This window comes from Protopterus annectens, chromosome 1.part0, assembly GCF_019279795.1.
Source record: "Protopterus annectens isolate FY-2018-M chromosome 1.part0, PAN1.0, whole genome shotgun sequence".
NCBI classification, from domain to species: Eukaryota; Metazoa; Chordata; order Ceratodontiformes; family Protopteridae; genus Protopterus; species Protopterus annectens.
This window is the reverse complement of record NC_056725.1, coordinates 364,383,805-364,405,246: the sequence shown is the minus strand read 5'-3', so window position 1 is coordinate 364,405,246 and position 21,442 is coordinate 364,383,805.

The window sequence follows — 21,442 nt, the reverse complement described above, 5'->3', positions numbered from 1 at the left end:
TATATATATATATATATATATATATATATATATATATATATATATATATATATATATATATTTGTGTGTGTGTGTGTGTGTGTGTATGTGTGTGTGTGTGTGTGTGTGTATATATATATATATATATATATATATATATATATATATATATATATATATATATATATATGTGAATATATATACATCTGTGTGTCTGTAGACCAATACATTCCCTGCTCATACGCACTTACACATGTGTAATGATGTTTATATATGCTTCACCAGCATACTAGTGCCTTATTTATTATGACACCAACACTTCACTTCAGTTATCTTGTAATCGGTATTTAGCACGTTATACAGCGGGCAGATGTCGCAATATGTTCTTGTACAGATTACTGATGGTAATTGGAATGTGATACAGTGTGATATGACCCATCCCTCTTCTGTACAGCCTATTATTCCATCTACTGTCGATGTTTTTATGTGCACATTCCTATTATTTATGTCAACAAATGGAATGCATGTGTTACAGAGAATGTACTTCAACATATTGTTGTCTGCATGTGTGTATTCATATATACCTATTACGAACTAGCTGACCTCCATGGGGCGGTCCATTAGAACTGGGCCATCCAACCCTGGCACGCCTGGATCCATAATTGCATACCCATAGTTCCTCCACCCCACCCGTGATGAATTTACATGCGTAACATCCATTATCCACTTAATATCGCAGCCATGACACACCTTTACTCATTGCCCTCTCCAGAGCGTTTGGGGCCTTACACATATTTTGTCCCACCTCATGTATTTACAGGCTCTCCCGCCATGTATATTTGCACATACGTGCCTTTCCTGGGGTTATGGATTACGGCCATTTGCGCTTTACAATTTTTGGTGGTCCCAGCATGGACTACATTCCGTCTGTGTGTAAAGTAGACTTAGCAATTCAATTATGTTACTCCCACTGGTAAAACCCTGCCTGTGTGAGTAGCGGTGCTCTGCTCACTGCTGGGCAGCTTTTTATCTCATACGCTGACAGCACTATATAATACCATAATTGCTCGATTCCCTTCACATCCCTTGTGTATGCTTTATTGTTACAACGTTCATTCTTTATATATATATATATATATATATATATATATATATATATATATATATATGTATATTTCATGTATGTAGATATATATCTATACACACATATATGTGTATGTGTGTATATATACATATACATATATATATATATATATATATATATATATATATATTACATCTGTACATACAAACATACATTTCCTATGCTGGGAGCTGCTTACACCCACGCAGGTGCACTTGCCTATGCTTACTGTGCATTACATATGTTTACTGCTGCTTATTTATGCTTATTTGTGCCTTATACATTATGGCAATACCACTTTGATTGAAAGGATCTGGTTAATAGTCCCATGCGATACACACATTCACTTTTACATGTTTAAATGTCGGCTTTACAGCAGAGTGACATTCATTCCACAAGGAAAATGATATGTGCTATAGTCGAACTTGAACCGTGAATGCCTTTTCGGTAGGCGGATGCTCTAACCACTACACTATTGGTGTTCATTTATATGTAAACCCATGGTTCATAGTTACCCAAACACATGCCTCAACTCTTCACTTACACAGCAGGCATCCATTTTCCTGTTGGGAAAACCACACTATTACACATGCACCATTCCCTACTGCTCTGGACCCGTGCTGCACGTTGACTCACTTCGAGTATATTCAGACTCCAAAGCCTATAGTCCTGGCACATAGGTGTGTTTGATTGTCAGGGTCTTCATGTGGTCATCCGGGTTTAGGCTTGTCCAACTAGGGAATGGGACAGCCCTGTACCTGTTTGAAAGTCAGATTTAGCACGTGGACAAGGTTACTCCCACTGTTAGCATCCTACCTTGGTTAGAGACGCAGGGATTTTGGCCACCTCTGGCCAGCTATATTCCTTCACATTCATTATGATTGCTTTCTTGTTCCCATGTTCATTCTGTGTGTGTGTGTGTGTGTGTATGTATGTACATATATATATATATATATATATATATATATATATATATATATATATATATATATATATACATATATATATATATATATATATATATATATATATGTCTATATATATATTTATAGTTGCTACCCTTTCAAATGGTTAAAGCGGGACTTATTTGGTACAAACGTCAATATTTTGCAGGCCAGCACATACCCACAGCCAGTACAAAGGACAGGACCTCACTTTTATGCCTAATTGACAGCTTATTCTTGTAACAGTTTAGTTGCTTATTCAGTTTCTTATGACATTTAGATGTTTCATATACAGAATAACTGTTTTATGCAACTATTACATAAATATAGAACATATTTTTGTCATTAAATCTCAGGACATCTGCCATTTACACTGTGTACAGGACACAGCTGGCCAAAGAGGGACTGTCCCTTGCAAAATGGGACAGGTGGTTACCCTATATATGTATATGTATATGTATATATATATATATATATATATATATATATATATATATATATATATATATATATGTATATGTATATGTATATTGCATGCATACACATCTATATGATTTAATTACTTTGATCATACTGTTGAATGACTGTGCTGTCTGCTATGTTTGTGATAACATCAACGTTAGGTATAACTGCCGTGGCTTAGTGGTAAATCATATTGACTGTGATGTGTAGGGTCCTGGTGCAGGGCCTGGCTGACGCGGTATATTGTGTTGCTGGGCGGAACAAGGGCCGTTGGACAAAAAGTGAGAACAACACTTTCCAGCTGCGGTTTTCCATTTAACCGCTGATTCATGTCACGCAAAATCCGTCTACATTCTTACTGTGATATGTCACCCCAGTTCACATTTAATTGGTATGATATCGTTATACAGCATAAAATTAGCAAGATATGCTTGTATATGGATTACGCGGTATAAATGGTGTGTACTGCAGTCGAACCGGCAATGTCTGCTCAATAGTCAAATGCTCTAACCACTACACTATTGGTGTTCTGCTTCATTTCATTTCATTGGGAAAACCACAGTACTACACATGCGCCATTCACTACTGCTCTGGATCCTTGCTGCATGTTGACTCACTCAAAGTATATTCAAACCTCCAAAGCCTATAGTCCTGGCACATATGTGTATTTGATTGTCAGCGGGTTCATGTGGTCATCTGGGTTTAGGCTTGCCTGACTGGGGACCAGGACTGTGTACCTAGCTGAATGTCATACTTAGCACAGGGACATCATTAGTTCCACTTTTAGCATCCTACCTGTGGTTGGGGATGCAGAGGTGTGCTCACCTCTGGACATCCTGATATATAACAGCACTAAATATTACGGGTGGTTCCGCTGCTGTTTCCCTTCACATTCGTTATGACTGCTATATTGTAACCATGTTCATTCTTCATATCTACATATATATATATATATATATATATATATATATATATATATATATATATATATATATATATATATATCTCGGTCTGTACATACACATGCATATACACCAACATGCTTATTTTCATTTCCCATACCGGTGAATCACCGAAGCTTACCGTCGCACATACACGCTTGCATACCTGCTTACGTCTAGGGTCGACACCTTTTCACATGGCCAAAGTGAGGCATTTTTAGGACACACATCAGATTTTACAGGCTGACACATACCCACAGTCAGTACAAAGGTTAGAACTTTACTTATTTGCCTAAATGAAAGCTTATTCTTGTAGCAGTTTAGTTGCTTATTCTGTTTCTTGTAACATTTAAGTATTTTACATACAGAAATAACTGTTTTATGCAACTGTTACATGAAATATGGTACATAATTATTTCTGACCAAACTGCAGAAATGTGCAAACCAAATACTCCACAATAAAACCACTGGTATATTGATGCTGTAGAAAATACTGGTAGTTCACAAAGTAAAGCAAAAAAGTTTATTGTAAGACAATAGAAAGCTAGTAAGCGCTTTCGTCCTCAACAAAAGAACTTCATCAGGCAAATTAAAATCAAACACAGAACACATATTAAAGGCTCCCTTTGTGCATCACATGATAGTAGCCGTTCCCCCTAAGTAACAAAAATTTAAAAGAGCAATACAAACTGTGATGTCATTGACAAAATGTTAAATAAATACATGTTAATAGATAAAAAAAAATTATAGAATATATACAAAAAAGATCATCCACTTCACAATTGCCATTGTATTATTTTTGGTCAGGACACAACTGCCTAAAGAAACTGTTCCTCGCAAAGTGGGACAGGTGGTAACCCTACTTACATCTGCTGTAAAGCACCTTAAGCACCCTATATCCGACTGCCACTATGTGAATGTGTAAGGTATATATTCCTGATAATGCACATGGGGAGACGTGCATCACAATCAGGTGTTTAATCCCGGGTCGTAGGGTCTGCAGGACCAGCTGGAGGCTGAGCAGTCTTGTGGACAACTACTGCTCATACAACTTGTGTCCAGATGTATACAGGACTGGACATCGTGTCGTGACACCAAGTCTAATGTTTAGAACAGATACTTATCCCATGAGGGATATCCAAAAATTGTGGGGACCGATGACCTCGATTCTTTTGGCTTTACAAAAATGAGGTAGGGTTATACATGCAAGGGATACATAGTTTGCAATCCTGAGACTGCCTAGGGTGAGACTGCTTACTAGATATGAGTAGAGGTCACTATGTGCAGATATGGCTGCGCCAAGCTAGCAGCCCGAGTATTGTTGGTTTTCGTGGATATTCAGGAAGGGGGGGTGGTGTGCTGTGAAGGGAATGATGGGTATTCAATTATGTATCCAGGTGAGTTGGGGTTGGATGGCTCAGTTTAGGCCAGGCCATTATGTGGATATGTGCCGGTAACGTTTTTGTACATGTGTATCACACATTTTTATGTTTATATGTTTGTGGGATTGTGTTCTACAGTATGGCCTGTCAGATTGCATTGTGGATGTGAATGTTTGTTCTTTGGTTTTCTTTCTTGTTCACCCACTGCTCTCTCGTACACCTCCAGTTCACCTATTGTGCATCCAACCCAGTCTCCCCTTGGCGAATTATTACATTACCCGTCACCTACCACCCCATATTCCACACACACCATCCATCCCTTCTCTTGTTGATGGCCCATGGCACAGTCAACAGAACACATTGTGTACACTACATATCTCTGGTACCAATATGGTTGTGAGGACTACCCTAGCATTTTTGATCTTCCACATGCTGTACTTCATGCACATAGGTACACGCAAATACTTATCTTTCATGACATGGTAGGTAGACCCGTTAATACCCGTTCATCTTTGAGCCATCCTGAAAAGGACGACTTGGACTACGAATGGGCAGATATTGGGCGAATGCTCTGACCATTGGTAGGGTTGCCACCTTTTCATATGACCACGATGGGACATTTTCGACACACACATCAGATTTTACATGCCAACACATACCCATGGTCAGTACAAAGGATAATACTTTAGTTTTATGCCTAAATGTAAGCTTATTCTTGTAGCAGTTTAGTTGCTTATTCTATTTCGTTTACTTGCTTATTCTGTTTCTTGTAACATTTAGGTATTTTACATACGGAAATAAGTATTATATGGAACTATTACATAAAACATGGGGCATAATTATGTCCTACAATCGCAGGACATTTGACATTTATAATGGTTTTGGTATGGACACAACTGCCCAGAGGGGGACGGTCCCTCACAATGTGGGTCAGGTGGCAACCCTAACCATTGAGCCAAGCTTAGCAACTGGCAGTGCGCTAACATGATGCATTTCACTTCCACTTGATATAACTATCGACACTACAATGGAATATGGGCATGGGGTTTTAAATGTCATTTGTTGGGATGGGGACTCAGTATTCAGCTATGTGCCTTTATATTTACTTTTTATTTTGGTGTTCACAAAACTGTCTTGTATGCTTTGGGTACATTTCAGTATCAACGGACACTTATAGGAGGGATTACTATTAGAGGCAGGCTGTACTAGGCAGCATTTTAGGTTGTGTGTATGCAGCCAACATGTTCACGCCTCCGTGCAGCGGTTGGACTCACCCCCTGCACTCACGCACGTTTCCTATGCACGTGGCCGTTGCTGCAGCACGCCTTCATTATGCATGTGGTGCTGCTGCTCCATCTCTATGCTGCATGGTTGGTGCAAGGCTAATGCTGTCCTTGCGCCGAGCTTCATGAATCCCGAGGAAAGTCTATTCAACTTCCCCAACCATCTAACTATTGCGGCATTTGAGAGAGTGTGCTCTGTTGAAATATATTCATTTATTAACAGAGACAAAAGAGATTTTATAATTTGACAGAACAAGAATATGAGTTGATGAAAAAAAACTTAGATCTAAAAATAACATTATGATCATGAAACATGATAAGGGTGGGGGGGGTTGTTTTGGCTGACAAAGTTGATTATGCCTGACAGTTAGTGAAAATTTTTCACGGCATGGCTAAATATCAAGAGGTTTGCAAAATGAGATCCATTTGGCTTATAAAAGAATTCAGTTGTTTACAAGGGGCTATTTTAGAAGAACTGTTTTATTTTTTAAGTAATGATCATCCGCTTATCCCTATAGCATTTGGAATCCTGAAGGTACATAAAAACATTTATCAACCACCATATAGGATCATTATTGCTGCCCATTACAGTTCCACTTACCTCCTTGCTGTTTTTATTGACAGACTATTGAAAAATGCTATTAGACCAATTGAATACCTTTTAAGGGATTCCTGGGATTTTCTTTCTAAAATCAAAAAAGAATGGTATAGTGGTAATTACGGCTTTAATGTAATTAATGTGGTAGATCTTTTTACATCTATACTGCTTCAGGAGGGTTTGGAACTTTTTTTTTAGAAAGCTATAGAATTGACCACATTGAGCAACACTCTATTGAAATTCATAATGGAAGTTATGGAAATTATTTTAGCTAATAATTTTCTTTACCCTTGAGGGGGACATTTTCAAGCAGACTAAATACGTAGTGATAGGGGCAAGTTGTGCACGCATTTACTCCAACTTGGTCCTTTACACTTAGGAAAATAAGTTTGTATTTACTTCAGACTTTAAGGACTGTTGGTACATTTATTTACATTATCTGGATTGCATCTTTATGCTTTGTTAAATACCTTCACAGGACTTACAGGATTTTTTTAGAGTTTTTAAATAATGTTTGTACATATTTTAAATTTACCTCTACCTCCTCTAATATTAGTATTGACTATTTAGATGTGACATCGTACAAAGAAATTCCTAATTCCACCTTTCCTTCAAAGATTTTCAGGAAAGAAACATTCTCTAACAGCTACCTGGATTACCAAAGCAACCACCCCTAGCACACAAAAAGGAACATTTATAAAGGGCAGTTAGTTTGAGCTGAAAGAATGTGCTGGAACCTAACAAATTTTAAGGTTGAACTTAGTAAAATATTTCAGATGTTCTTGAAGAGGAGTTACCCTCAGGAATTTTTATGTAAAATAAGTGAAGAGGTTCTTAAATGTTGGGGCTGTAAATTTAAACCAATATTAGGGATGATACCTATGTGTTTCAAGATAGTTTTAAGGACAACATAATGGGTTGTGGTAAACAGAATCACAATAGTGTGGTAGTCCCATCTGGTTTTGGTTCTAAGGAGATTAAGGACATTATTTCCAAAAATTGGATCATCATTATGGGTAACCCCAAAATATTTGAGGTTCTAGGGAATAGACCAAATTTTGTTTTTAAGACAAATAGAAATCTTGAATATTACTTTGAACGTGTAAAGGCCCCCACAGATTCCAGTCTTTTGCTGTGGAACATGTAAACAATGTCTCTTTATCTTACAAGGACCAACTATTTATTTAGATAATGTTCCCCTTAAGATTTCCCTGAAATAGGGTATCTGTGCCACTAGAGGTATTGTGTATATTGCTGTCTGTGACAAATGTGGATTTTTTTTATGTAAGAAAGACTGAAAGACAGTTACAAAAAAGGATTTATGAACATCTTTATGTGATTTCTAAAGAGAATCCCAATAATGCTCTTCTTACGTGTACTTTAGTTTGCATAGTGTGTGCACAATTTAGGTTTGGTATTCTTGATCTTATTCCCAAGAATCCAAGGGGAGGTTGGTGGGAGTTGGATATTGAAAGACAAGAATTACAGTGGCAATTAAAACTAAATTCTAACACACCCCCAGGTCTTAACGAGAACCTCTCTATTCTCCTGGTTTTAAAGACCTTTAGATCAGGAACACTGTATTTTGCTTAAAACATTTATTAGTATTTAAAATGTTTTTGATATAGTTATGTTTTTTCCTTATTTTTTAAAGAATGATATTTTTGTATTTAGGGTGGGCATTGGATTTTAGCAAGTTTTGTGCGTTTTTGAGTTATCTATTTTTTCTTTTCACTGTCACATTTGAAATGCTTGTTTTTATTATCATGAATGTTACATGATTTTAATTAATTCTTGTTTGAGGAGTATTTAAGTAGGACTGCTTTTTGGTGTTAATCAGTTCTGAAGAAGTCCCAAGTGTATTCGGGATGAAAGCACTTGACTGGTGATTTAATAAAAGTTTTTTAACACTGTGGAGATTTTTTACTCAGTTTGGCTTACACATCCAGGTAGGTTTTCACTGCTGGTTCTTATCCATGTGTCTTTTTATTTTATTTTGGTTACAGGTAGTTTTTGCATGCCTTTAATCATTTAAGATGATCAAAAAAGGAATACATTTGCCACTGTTTTCTGAGTCAGACAGTAACATATCTGCAAGTTTCACATAAATGTTGTAAAATCTGCAATTGAAGCATAGATGTGCTGAGAAATAGTTCTGGAGATCTAGGTCAAAGACTGCTCAGAAAAATGTACAATTTGACGCTTATTCTTAGGTGTGGATGGTATAGGCCCCATCCCAGGACAATAGTGCATATCATCCACATGTTGTTGAGGCCAAGCTGCATGTAATGAGTTGTTCAATGATAGATTGTTTTGTGCCTTTAATTTGTTATAATTTATTTATTTTATTTTACATTTATTTACTGGGAAAGTCCGACTGGACACATGTCCTTTTTCTGCGGAGACACGGGGAGAAAAGCTCCACATTGAACATACAGAATTACAATACATTTACAACTCCCATTGAACATACATTATTACAATACATTAGTAGTATACCCTGGAACAAAAGTTAGACAACTAACTCAGGACAAATTGGACAATCGGTTATACAAAAGGCATATTAATGAATTACTGTACACTATGAGCTTAAGTTAAATTATTAAGTAACAACAGATAAAACATAAGTAGAGAGTAGTTACATCATAATGCAATTCTGTGTGAGTAAATAGTGGGTCCAATATGACATAGCAGTTTCTGAATAAAGTTTACAAAGAAATTGAAATGTTTAGTCAGTATGCCTTCAGCTCTACAGTAGTATCATCCTGTGTAATGTTAGTATGCAAAGAGGTATAGATACTAGAACAGACAGTGGGAAATGGTTAGACAGTAAGTCAAGCACGGGTAGCAGCATTGTTAGAATGATTAGTCAGGAGCAAAGCAGGGACATAGCCATTTATTTAATTAGTGTTTTAGTGTTGTTTTAAACTGGGCTAGACACGAAGTAGTTGCAATGCTTTCAGGAAGAGCATTCCAGATTTTTCCTATATAATTTGAGAAGAGGGAGTCACCTGCTTGATTTTTGGTTATACTGATTTTTATTTGATGTTTGTTTGTGGAGTGTAGGGTTCTGTTATGGGGCATAGGGTTGAAGTAATATTTGTAGAGCAGGGATTTTCCTCAATTCATAGAGTATTTTATGGGCCATGGTTAACTGGTGGCAATAAAGGAGGTGGGGGAGCTCTAGCCAATTGAGTTGCTTGAGTGCTTTACAATAGTGGGCTCTAGCTGGTGAGTTTGTAGCATATCTGACAGTTTTGTTGTAACAGGATTCAAGGTTTCTTTAGTTTTGTGAGTACGGGAGCTGTGTACAGCAATGTGGAGATTAAGTGAGACTGGGCAATGGTAGCTTTAGTATTTTTAGTGAAGTAATGTTTGTTTCTGTAGAATGTTTGGAGTTTTTTTTTGTTTACTTTTTGTACTGTTTGAGAAATGTGAATGTCAAATTTTAAGTTTGGTGTGTGGTGATGGGGAAATTATGGTTTATTTAGTGATACAATGTTGAAAGTGTTAGTGGGTCAGGCTGATTTTGTGGGTTGAAAAATCATAAGTTTGTTTTTTGGGGGTTATAACAAGTTGAGCACCAGTGGTGTGATTTGAGAGACCACACCCATAGTGATGTCAGATTTCAGATTTAGAAAATTTATTTCTGGGCAATGAAGCACCTGCCTATCCTACATTGCAGCACCTACCAGTTTAAAAAATGGATTTATGTCATGCACAGGTTTCAACCACAAAGTGTTTTCCTCTTTTAGATTTGGTCATGATTTCTCTTATTGGCAATGTGAGATTAAAGTAATTTCTAAAAAATATGTATTTTTCTAATTTACTTTTTAAAAATAATGTGCATCTAAACATTTTATTGCTTACATCTGCCAGTTGAAAACTGCTTAATGGTTTCCTATGTGGGATGGAGTTGAGCTTTTTAAAGCTGAGATCTATGCCATCAACCTGATTTCACCGATTCTCTTCCTAACTCACCTAGTCATAAAACTTATATACGATTGGTCTGTCCAGATCTTCTGGATGCAGTTGATTGATATCTAGGATAACGACTATTTTTTTAAATGATCAGTCTTACTACTCAATACCTTCTTCATGGTTAAAAACATCAAAACAGGACTCCGGACTATTGTAAAAACTATCAAATTCCAGAAAGGAACACCAAGCACTATTTAATTGAGCACTTTTTTCCTATGAAATACATAGGACTTCATCAGAATAAATTATCAAACCAAAGTACAGAATTTAATATTTTAATATTAAATGTTTTTAAAGAAAGAGGACTGAATAATTTATAGTCAATAATAACTAGTATTTCATTGTTTCAGTATTATATCTTACCTCATGCTGTGCATGGTGCATTCTAATTTGTTTGTTTCTTTAAGTGATTTAATTATGCAGTGTTTTGTTTCCATTTAGATTTTTTTTAAGTTGGTTTGCTAATTTATTTTGATGAAATCCTGTGTATTTCACAGGGTGAAAATAATCAATTAAGTAGTATTTAAAGTTCCAGTCTGGCATTTGATCTTCTTCATGATGTTTGATATCAGTGTGACCACACTTATTAGTACGTTTTATATAGTGGAGCAACTATTGTTAACATTTAGCCCTTGTGCGTCACCCCCTCCAACCGGGGACATGCTGTAGAGTTCCATGAGGGATCTATCAACCTTCTAGTCTGTTTTTCAATCTTCTTGAAGATATCATAGTATCTCCTGAATGCTGTCTGTCTTAAGACTGTGAATTCTTTCACCTTCTTCTTGTTTGTTGCCCCATCCTTTCACTTTTCCCTTCTGTGTTTCCCCATCCTTTCACCTTCTCCTTGTGTGTTGCTCCACCCTTTCACTTTTCCCTTCTGTGTTGCCAATCCTTTCACCTTCTCTTTGTGTGTTGCTCCACCCTTTCATTTTTCCCTTCGGTGCTTCCCCATCCTTTCACCTTCTCCTTGTGTGTTGCTCTACCCTTACACTTTTCCCTTTTGTGCTGCCCCATCCTTTCACCTTCTCCTTGTGTGTTGCTCCACCCTTTCACTTTTCCCTTCTGTGTTGCCCCATCCTTTCACCTTCTCCTTGTGTGTTGTTCCACCCTTTCACTTTTCCCTTCTGTGTTGCCCCATCCTTTTACTTTTCACTTCTGTTTTGCCCCACCCTTTCACTTTTCCCTTCTGTGTTGCTCCATCCTTTCACCTTCTCCTTGTGTGTTGCCCCACCCTTTCACTTTTCCCTTCTGTGTTGCTCCATCCTTTCACCTTCTCCTTGTGTGTTGCTCCACCCTTTCACTTTTCCCTTCTGTGTTGCCCCATCCTTTCACCTTCTCCTTGTGTGTTGCTCCACCCTTTCACTTTTCCCTTCTGTGTTGCCCCATCCTTTCACTTTTCCCTTCTGTGTTGCCTCATCCATCCTTCCTCCTTCTTTATCCTCCTTCCCTCTCATATTAGAGACCCTTATTCTACTTCATTTGAACAAATATAAATAATTCATTAAGTATCTCTCCATTTCCTTTCTTTCTTTTATTGACTCACCTACTTCCATCACTACTATTTTATTATAACACATACCTGAAGATGTTCTTTCCTAGCTTCATTCCTTTGAACAAGGATCTTTCCACCTTGGCATCAGATTATTTGACTTCCCTGGCTTTTGATTTATCTGCTCCTTTATTCTCCCCTCTACTTGACTTCCTTTCCTTCTCAATTTTCTTTTTGACCACTTTCATGAGTAAAGTGCTTCCCCTGTAATACCCTTGAGCAAAGTTGTTTTCTCCTCTTTTTGGATATGTGTTTAGTTTCAGTTTTGATGGAGTCCCACTTTCCTTTTCAGATGTCCCTTTTAATGAACTTCCAAAAATAGTTTACCCTTTTACTGGCCTTGCATTCCCCACTTTTTGATTCTTCTATCCCCGTTGTTGCATAATTCACGACAATGCAGTCATATTCTAGTGTTTCAGTGTTATATCTCGCCTCATGTGTCTTAACTGTGAGCTACAGTTAAACACACTCACTAAAAGTGGCACCTTTATCTCTGCCAACCTCAGTCACTTCTGAAATATGGATGACAATTTCCAAAATGTTATTTTTCTTATTGCTTTTTATTAGTTACTGTATAAATCCCTCCAGGAGTACTTCCTCGGTTAGCATGCTTTGCCTCATAATAAATTTTCTCTTGCTTACTATCGGTTCTTTATTTATTGTTTTATCCATCTACATGCATTCAATAATCTAAATCATTTTGATGTAGCTGTGTCTAGTTTTTCTCCCTTTGCTTTGATCATGAACTTGTCAAATTTGAAATCTGTTTATCTTCTCACACTCTTTAGGTTGTCCTCTCTCTATTTCGATCTTATTTTAAAACCCTGTGGGCCAAAAATATAAGATAATACAAAATACTTTTTCTAAAGTCAATTAAAGGGCTAGAAATTCTGGTTTCTGAATCACATAGGTTTAATCTCTGTTTCCTTGCAAGTTTACTGTATTTTTCTTTTTTCCCTCTGATCCACGGAGGCCGGGAGCTCTTCTCACAGGTCTGGGCCACCTCCATTTAGTTACTCCGTCATCCAGCAGTTGAATTTTTATTTCTTTTTCTTCCAGCTTTGTGCAATACCACCACCTCTAAGAACAGCACCATACTCCTAAATTTGCTACATGCAGTAGTTATCTCTGTGGTCTATTCAGCTGTTTCTTCTATTGTCTCCTCTGCAAAATAATCAATGTCCATGCGGAACACTATGGGTGGGAATTCCTTGCATTTGTTAAAAAAAAAAAAAAAAAAGAAACAGTAATTCGGGTAATTTTTCCTGATATCCATTCATTGATGTCCTTGTATCTCTTTATGGTTCTGTTTTTCCTTCAGCATTTTACAGATTAATTCTCTGGTAACTGAGTTCTCACTTTCCAGTGCCCTGATGATTATTCTTGCCTACGTTCCCTGCTTTCTCTCTCAGTCTAAGATTTTACGTCCATTCCAAGACTGTAATCCTTTAGGCTAGGATGTTCCTGCTTGGTTTATATACTTTATTGTCCTTTGCTTTCTATGCTTTTCTTAACTTGCTTTTTTTTTTCCTGTCCAAACCCCTTTCTGCTTCATGTCATAGTCTAATATCAGGTATTAGTAAATCTGATTACTGAGCTCCCCTACTTTCTTAGCTCTATCTACTGCTACATACTTGACCTTCCTTTTTTACCCTGCCACCTACTGTTTCGTCTCCTGCTTTGTTCCTCCTCCATTTCTTGTTCTATGCATTGCTTCCAGACATGCCCATCTATCTGTTCTATCTATAACTCATAATCTGACCTGTTTTTACTACCTTCCCTCTGTTCTCAGATCCTATGCACTATGCTCTTGATTTACCAGGCCTTTTTGTGTTCTCTTTGGTTATGATGAACCCTTCTTTGGTGTTTTTCCCATTGATTTCTCAACTCTCTAACTTCTTCATGTAGCACATTCATTTGACCTATCCCTCTTCATTCTTACTCCAGGAAAAGCTTCCTGTGCTAGAAAGCACACCTTTCATTATCTGTTTCCTTGTCAAGATCTTGGCCATTTCATTATGATTATGTGCCCTGTAATAGGTCTTTCCTTCTTTATTGTTATTAAGCCTCATCTCAGTCATTCTTTACTATTGTGTTACTACTAAGTTTCTATTATGGGTGCACCCTCTTTTTCCTGCTGGCTTGCCTTACTCCTAAGTGCCCAGCATCATGTTTCTCCTAACCTCTGTTTACTGAGCTCCCTCCTCTCTTATTCTCTCTTTTTCCCCTTTTCACTGTTTTTTTCTCTTTCTTGCTTCCCCCCCACTGTCCTTATATGCCTGTTTCATGTTCTGATTATTCTTATTCTTCTAATCATTTTATTTTGTTACACATTTCTCGTGACTTTTTTGGTCATTCCTTTTTGATGTACTTGTCCCTGCTCCCCTAAAACTTTAATAACTTAGCCAGGTAGTGTGCTCAGTGTAACCAGGATCTGATTTCGAGCTTGTGATTCACTGAAATAATATAGTCTGTCTTTTGTACAGCAGTGCAGATAGAGTAAAAAGCTGCTTACAGTCTCAGCCTAATGACTGAATTTGAAATAAAAGCATGAAAGCACCGCAGCTGTTTCCCTGTTCAGCACCATACTACCAAAACCCTCACCATCACCTTACTCACTTCGTCCTCACCCCTAGGTGGTAGGCCTGCAAGTCAGTGGCAGGCACCACTACTACAGCAGAATGAATATGTTACTATTATTTCATTCTTTCATTCCCCAGGGGTGCATACTGCAATCCTTAGCCTGAACAGAGAATGGAGTATAGATCCTTCATATTACAGGTACTATTCACCAATTAAGCTATTTTTGTCAACTTGTCTCTACATATGGTAAAGCAAGGTAGAACAGCAGTTACTGCTTCTGCAGCTTTTCATATGAATATGCTACATATAACAATTTAACTAAACATTGTCTGAGATTGATGGTTAATAGCTGTAATGTAAAAAATAATGTACAGAATTTAGCAGCCTTAATGGAATCAGTATACCTTACAATACCAAACTGACTACTTTACTTAAAGACACAAACTAGCCTAACTATGGTAATGTGATTTTCATTTTTATGTTGATTCTGCACTCTTTAAAATTATGGCAGAAGAGGTTTAGAGTTTATTGTTCTCAATCTTTTATGCTATTATAGTCTATGTACAAAAAGGAGAAAATGAGTTGTGCTTTGTACAGGATATCAGCATCTAAATATGGCTGTGTATAACCTAAGAACTGCAAAGTTAAATAACAAAGAGGCATGTAATTAACCTGAATAAACAGTTTATCCATAGTAAGTAAAAAATGTTGAGACATACTAATTAACTGTCCTGCTGACTAATTGGTGTACACATAGTTCAGCAATGTAATAGTCACGGTGCTCAATTCAGATTAAAGTTAAACCTGCACGTTTCCATTTGCATTTAAATTTTACAGTTCAAAGCTTTGTTTTAACAATTGTTAGAATATAATTCTGTATGACTTAGTGTGAATAAGTTTGAATGGGTTCTGATTTGCCTTCTCATATTAGTTTCCAATTATAATTTATTTTATAGGAATAATGATTTTATTTAAAGATTCTTAAGTTATGAGCAGTTCAAGTCTAGGCAATTAATACATTTCTTTTTATCTTAATTTTTTTTCCTTTGTTTTTTTTTTTGAAACAATACTCGAATTGTTGCATTTTATGTGCAGTCTTCATGCATGATACACTTCTAACTCCTAGTGGCAGACCAGTTTTCTTTGAGGTATAGTTCTGACAATTATTTATACCTCACGTATTGGGCATGTACTAATAAATGCAGTGTATTCAGCCTTTTTAAGAACATTTTAACACCAAACCATTTAAATTCCCCTTTTCCTCCTCCTTGCTTCCCATGTGTCTTCCCAATGTAAGACTTTTTAGCTGTTGTTCAAGCTTTTTTATATTTTTCACTTGCTTAATCACATTAACTTCTTTTGCCATCTTTCTACTTCACGAATAGTAAAAGTATATGCAACCTCCTACTTCCACCTACTATCTGCATTATTTTCAGATTCCTATAGCGTCAGCAATTTTAAACGTTCCTTTCCTTCTTCTCGTGTGATTTCATTCCTATTCTTTGAAGTTTCTATTCAATCCTTCCAATTAGTGCATCTAGAGTGGAATTTATTTTTTGTTCAACTAGCTCCTTTGCTCCTCCTTCCCCAGCTCTTCTAGAATGTGTCTAACATCTTACATGTTCAGGCTTTCCTTCTTACCATTTTCTGGTTGTAGCTTTTCTGTGACCAGAATCATTATCCACATTAGCTCTTTGAGTTCCTCATTTATATCTTATTGGTTTGGTAGCCCCAGTCCAAAATATGCTAATTATGTTATCAGTACTTTCTCCATTGTCATTTCCATTATCAATGTTATCAGATATGCCAAAAGATTGACAATCCCTACGTATTCCTTTAAGATGTCCGCCCATTTGGCTTCTCCTACTCCTTCTGGCTTGCACCTCCAGAAGAATAACTGCTCATACGGGAATAGCTTTTTGAGTTTTTGTGGTGTGCAGAAATAATTTTGAAGGCATGTCTAGGCAGGCAAACAGTATGCTTTTGATCTTACTGCTTTGCTGTGAGTCATATATATTTACTTCAAGAAAACTTCCGGAATGTGTTTTCTTGGTAAGTTAGCCCACTGCTCCCTAAGCATCTCAATCACTGTTATTTTTATTTGCTGTAAACGTTTCTCTATATGTGGATAGCATAGTGGTGCAGCAGTACATTGCTGTCTTGCAGCAAGAGGTTCTCCAGTTCAAATCTCCCCAGGGGTGCCTTCTGTGTGGAGTCTACATGTCCTCGCTGCATTTGTGTGAGTTTCATCAGGGTGCTCAGTTTCCTCCTATGTTAAAAGACATGTGTCTGGAGCATTTCTCCCCAGGCCTCTGCTGAAAATTGCATTCATTCCAGGTTGGACTTTCCCCATTAACAAATGTTAAATAAATATATGCAAAATGCCTGCTGTTTTAAGGGATTATGTACAATCAGTTATTCACTTGATCTGGATTGGCCAGCTCTGTTCTGATGTCTTATATCATTCTTTTAGGTCTAACACTCTTTCTAAACTTTGGAATTGAAGATACATATTATCTGGTAATTCATATTTATTTATACGTTTTTCCATTTTAATATTTCTCAATTCTGTGAAAATTGTGCCCAAAATCTGTTTTGTCTTTCTCTTATTTTATTGTCCCACAAACTTCTTACCCTGTTTATCACCCATCATTGACCCTACGGGAAGAATCACAGATCTCCATTTCCTAAACTCTGATCTCATAAATATCTCATTAAGTTTCCCACCGACTGTACTCATTATCAAGTGCTCTAGTTTTTGAGCTTCAGCTCCCCTAAAAATATCATCATGTAGCTGGGAAGACGAAGGCAACAGGATGTTATTCCCAACAAAAATAGTCAATACCCCAGATTCTTGATGCCCTGCATGGCGTGCATGATTAGTGCAGGAGTCCTAGCAGGCAATATGTCTGCCGTGCGATCCAGGAACAGCCTGCAGGGGCTTGCACGAGAGCTCCTGCGCTAATCATGCACAGACTAAACCCTGGTATGCAACTCACCTAATTTGCAGGAGAAATTCATGCAAATAAGGTAATTTTGCAATCCAGGAAGCTTTCAATAGTTCATGCAAGACAAGTGCTATCTGCAGAAATGTACTCCGTTAGTAACCGAGTACATTTCTGCAAAATCCAAAACGGAGCTATGACAGCTCTAAATAAAGGCTGCATATCATTGAGGAAGCATGCCAATGGCCAAGTATAAGGCCAGTGGCATTGCAAACAATAAAAAAAAAACTTTTATTTGTTTTTCGCCGATCTTGGCTGTTAAAGCATAGGGCAGTGGTGTGCAAATGGGATCGGGGGGAAAATAATAAAATAAACCTAAAATAAGCATTCTAACTAAAATCAGTATTCTGATCAGTATTCTGCCATACAAGTCAATGGCAGGCAGAAGACAACCTGGCCAGTGAGTAATGGTTGCCAAGAGGGGAGGCTCAGTGTGTTTCATGTAACTAAGCATTAGCAGGCAATCCTATGCAAATGAGGGGAAGGATAGTGAATCCCTGGGGTCTATATTATAACATCGAAGTTGTTAAACATCGAATGTTATAATATCGAACCCGTAATGTCGAATGCTGAAAACAGCGAAGGTGCAGGACACCAAATTCTTTCCCAGGGAAAGAATTCGGTGGGCCGTTGCTGTGGCTTCGCTGTTTTCAGCGTTTGATATGTTGGAACGTTACAGGTGAGGTTCAGGTAAGTGTGCGATTGTGTGTAGGTTAGGGTTAGGGGCGGGTTAGGTGAGTTAGGGTTAGGAAGCGGGTCAGGTAAGTGTGCGATTGTGTGTAGATTAGGGGGCGGGTTAGGTGAGTTAGGGTTAGGGCAAGGGTGAGGTGAGTGTGCGATAGTGACGGACCTTAGGGTTAGGGTTGAGTTAAGGTAAGTGGATAGCTAGTAGTGCATGTAAAGTTTAGTTTAGGTTTAGGTGTAGGATTTTAAGTGTATGTGTGTGGATTGCTGTCTTTTGTGTGTGTTTGTGTTGTGTGTATGTTTCTCAGAATAGTGATTTTTTTTTCCCTGGGAAAAAAATTCGCTATTCTGACTGTTCGATGTTTTCAGATTTCGGTGTTTGGGGTTCGATATTATAACATCCGATGTTTAAAAACTTCAATGTTATAATATAGACCCGAATCCCAGTTTTCCCCAGCATGTGAGGCAGGTCCCAACAGTGTAAGAGTATAAATAGCTGGGTGTAAGACTAAGATATAGGTGACATCATGGGGGAGTGTGTCAGGCATACTGTAAGCGAATTGGAGCCCTGTGGCTCGGGATTGCTCCTAGCTTAGCATAGCTAAGCTGGGGGTGTGTCTAAACCTGCCTAGCACTCTTCACAAAGCCTAAGTGGGCTTTAAAGAAAAAAAAAAAGTAAACCAGGAAATAGCAGCTCTATGCACATTTGAGCACTCTGTTAGCTCAGCGAGCCCCTGGCCTTAAACAGGAAGGCAATGGGAAGGGAAAACAGCAGTAGGAAGGTAATCAAGGAGAACTAACTTAGCTGGCAGGTAAAATGTATCAGAATCAGCCAATTACACAGGCAACAGACCAGCCCAGCCCAGAACACTACTATAAACTAAGCAAACAACTTCCCCTCTGGTTTTTCCCACATTCTACACCACCGGTGTAAACAAGCAGGGACATTTTAACAAACAAACCTACAAAATGAGAAGGGCTGCAGCAGGCAACATAGAACAACATGTGCAAGAGGCTGAGGGTGGTGAGGATGTGAATGCTGCCGAACAACCCACAGTGATGAGATGGAGAAGAGTGTACAGACCCAGGGTAACCTACCAGGGGCTACGTGAGCTAGAGATAGTGGAGCGCTATAGGGTGGACAGAGACCTCCTACAGCAAATTGTTGAGCTGTGCCGGCCACACCTGACACACCAAACTGACCTAGGGGAACCCATCCCAGTGGATACCAAGGTATGTGTAGGCCTAGGTATACTAGCCACAGGTACCTCCCAAAGCACAACTGGGGATATCATGGGGATCTCACAGGCATCAGCATCCAGAGTATTCCACCAGTTCCTGGATGCCATGTCAGCACATGCCAGTGAGCACGTATATTTCCTCAACACACGTGAGGTGTTGACCAGCAATATGCATCTCTTCCACCAAATAGCAGAATACCCTGGGGTAATGGGTGCTACAGACTGCAAGCACATATGCATCAAAGCACCACCCAGTGAGCAGGGTAGGGCCTACATCAACCACAGGGGCATCCCCTCCATCAACTGCCAGGTAGTATGTGATGCCCAGGGCATTATAATGAATGTGTGTGCTGGCTGCCCTGGAAGCTATGACGATTCACACATATGGCATCTGACACAGTTGTACCAGAGATTTGCTAATGTGGACATCCCTTATGGTCACCTAGTGGGGGATGCTGGGTACACACTGAAGCCGTGGCTGATGACACCCATCAGAAATGCACACACACCTGAACAACAATGCCATAATGAGGCATACGCACAGGACAGACATATAATAGAGCATGTGTTTGGGATGCTCAGGTCACAGTTGTGGTGTCTGGACACATCTGTTGGAGCCTTGCAGTATTCACCAGCTACATGTACCCAAATTGTTATGGTATGTGCTATGCTACACAATATGATCCTGCGGAAACAGCTGCAGCAGGAACAGCACGGGGCAGGGCCACACAGCCCCCCCACCAATGCCAAGGCCTGCACAGGCACAGAGTGACTCAGAGGAGGAACAACCTGAGCCTGCCCCAGTAGGCAAAAGGAGGCATGCCCAGTATGCCCTGTCCTTGGCAAAGGGGCAATGCATAGCACATGCACTGACACAGTAGGGACCCAGGGAATGACACCTCTCTCTGACTCGCACATACAATAAAAGGGATGCCAAACATGACATTACCTGTGCTCAACCATGTATAGGGAGTGTACTATGTGCATCTGACATAGGCAGCCCTCCAGCACCATCCGCAAGTCTGGCACACCGTCAAGGTAAGTCAATCAACCTACCAATTGCCAAATGGAGTAGAATGTCTTGTTACCTGCAGCTATGGTATGTTTGGATGCATGCAAGGTAGACACCCATAGTGGCACCATGACATCTGTAGCACATACTGGAGTCACCATAGTAGCCAGTACTACACAGGGTGACAAAACCCACTGCAGGAAATGGGCTGAGCGACATGTGTATCCATAAAACCCACAAATGCCAGTCAGAAAGGTTCACATACCCAACAACAGTCTCAGCCAGCAGGACAGGTGTAGACAAACCCAAACAGAGCCTGTGTCATGGCCCCAGAATGATGGCAATGGTTAACCTCCCCACCAGGCGTACACAGACAGACCACAGCAGGGCAGGCAGTGGGATGTTAGTTCTGAAGGGTAGGAAGTCAGACAATAATATGTAGAGCAATCAAAGCCACAATCTGTAGTACACTGGTATGCCTCTAGTCAGCATGATAGTTAGCAATACAAAATGAAATGGAGTACCTGACATACTAGTACAGTCATAGCAAATGTGTACAAGCATCATGTGTGCCCCCCATCCTACATAGTAATGTAATAACAGTCAGGTGAGCCCCCACCACTCCTGTGTAGAAATGTAGAAACAGTCAGGTGTGCCCCCCCGCTATGCAGAAAT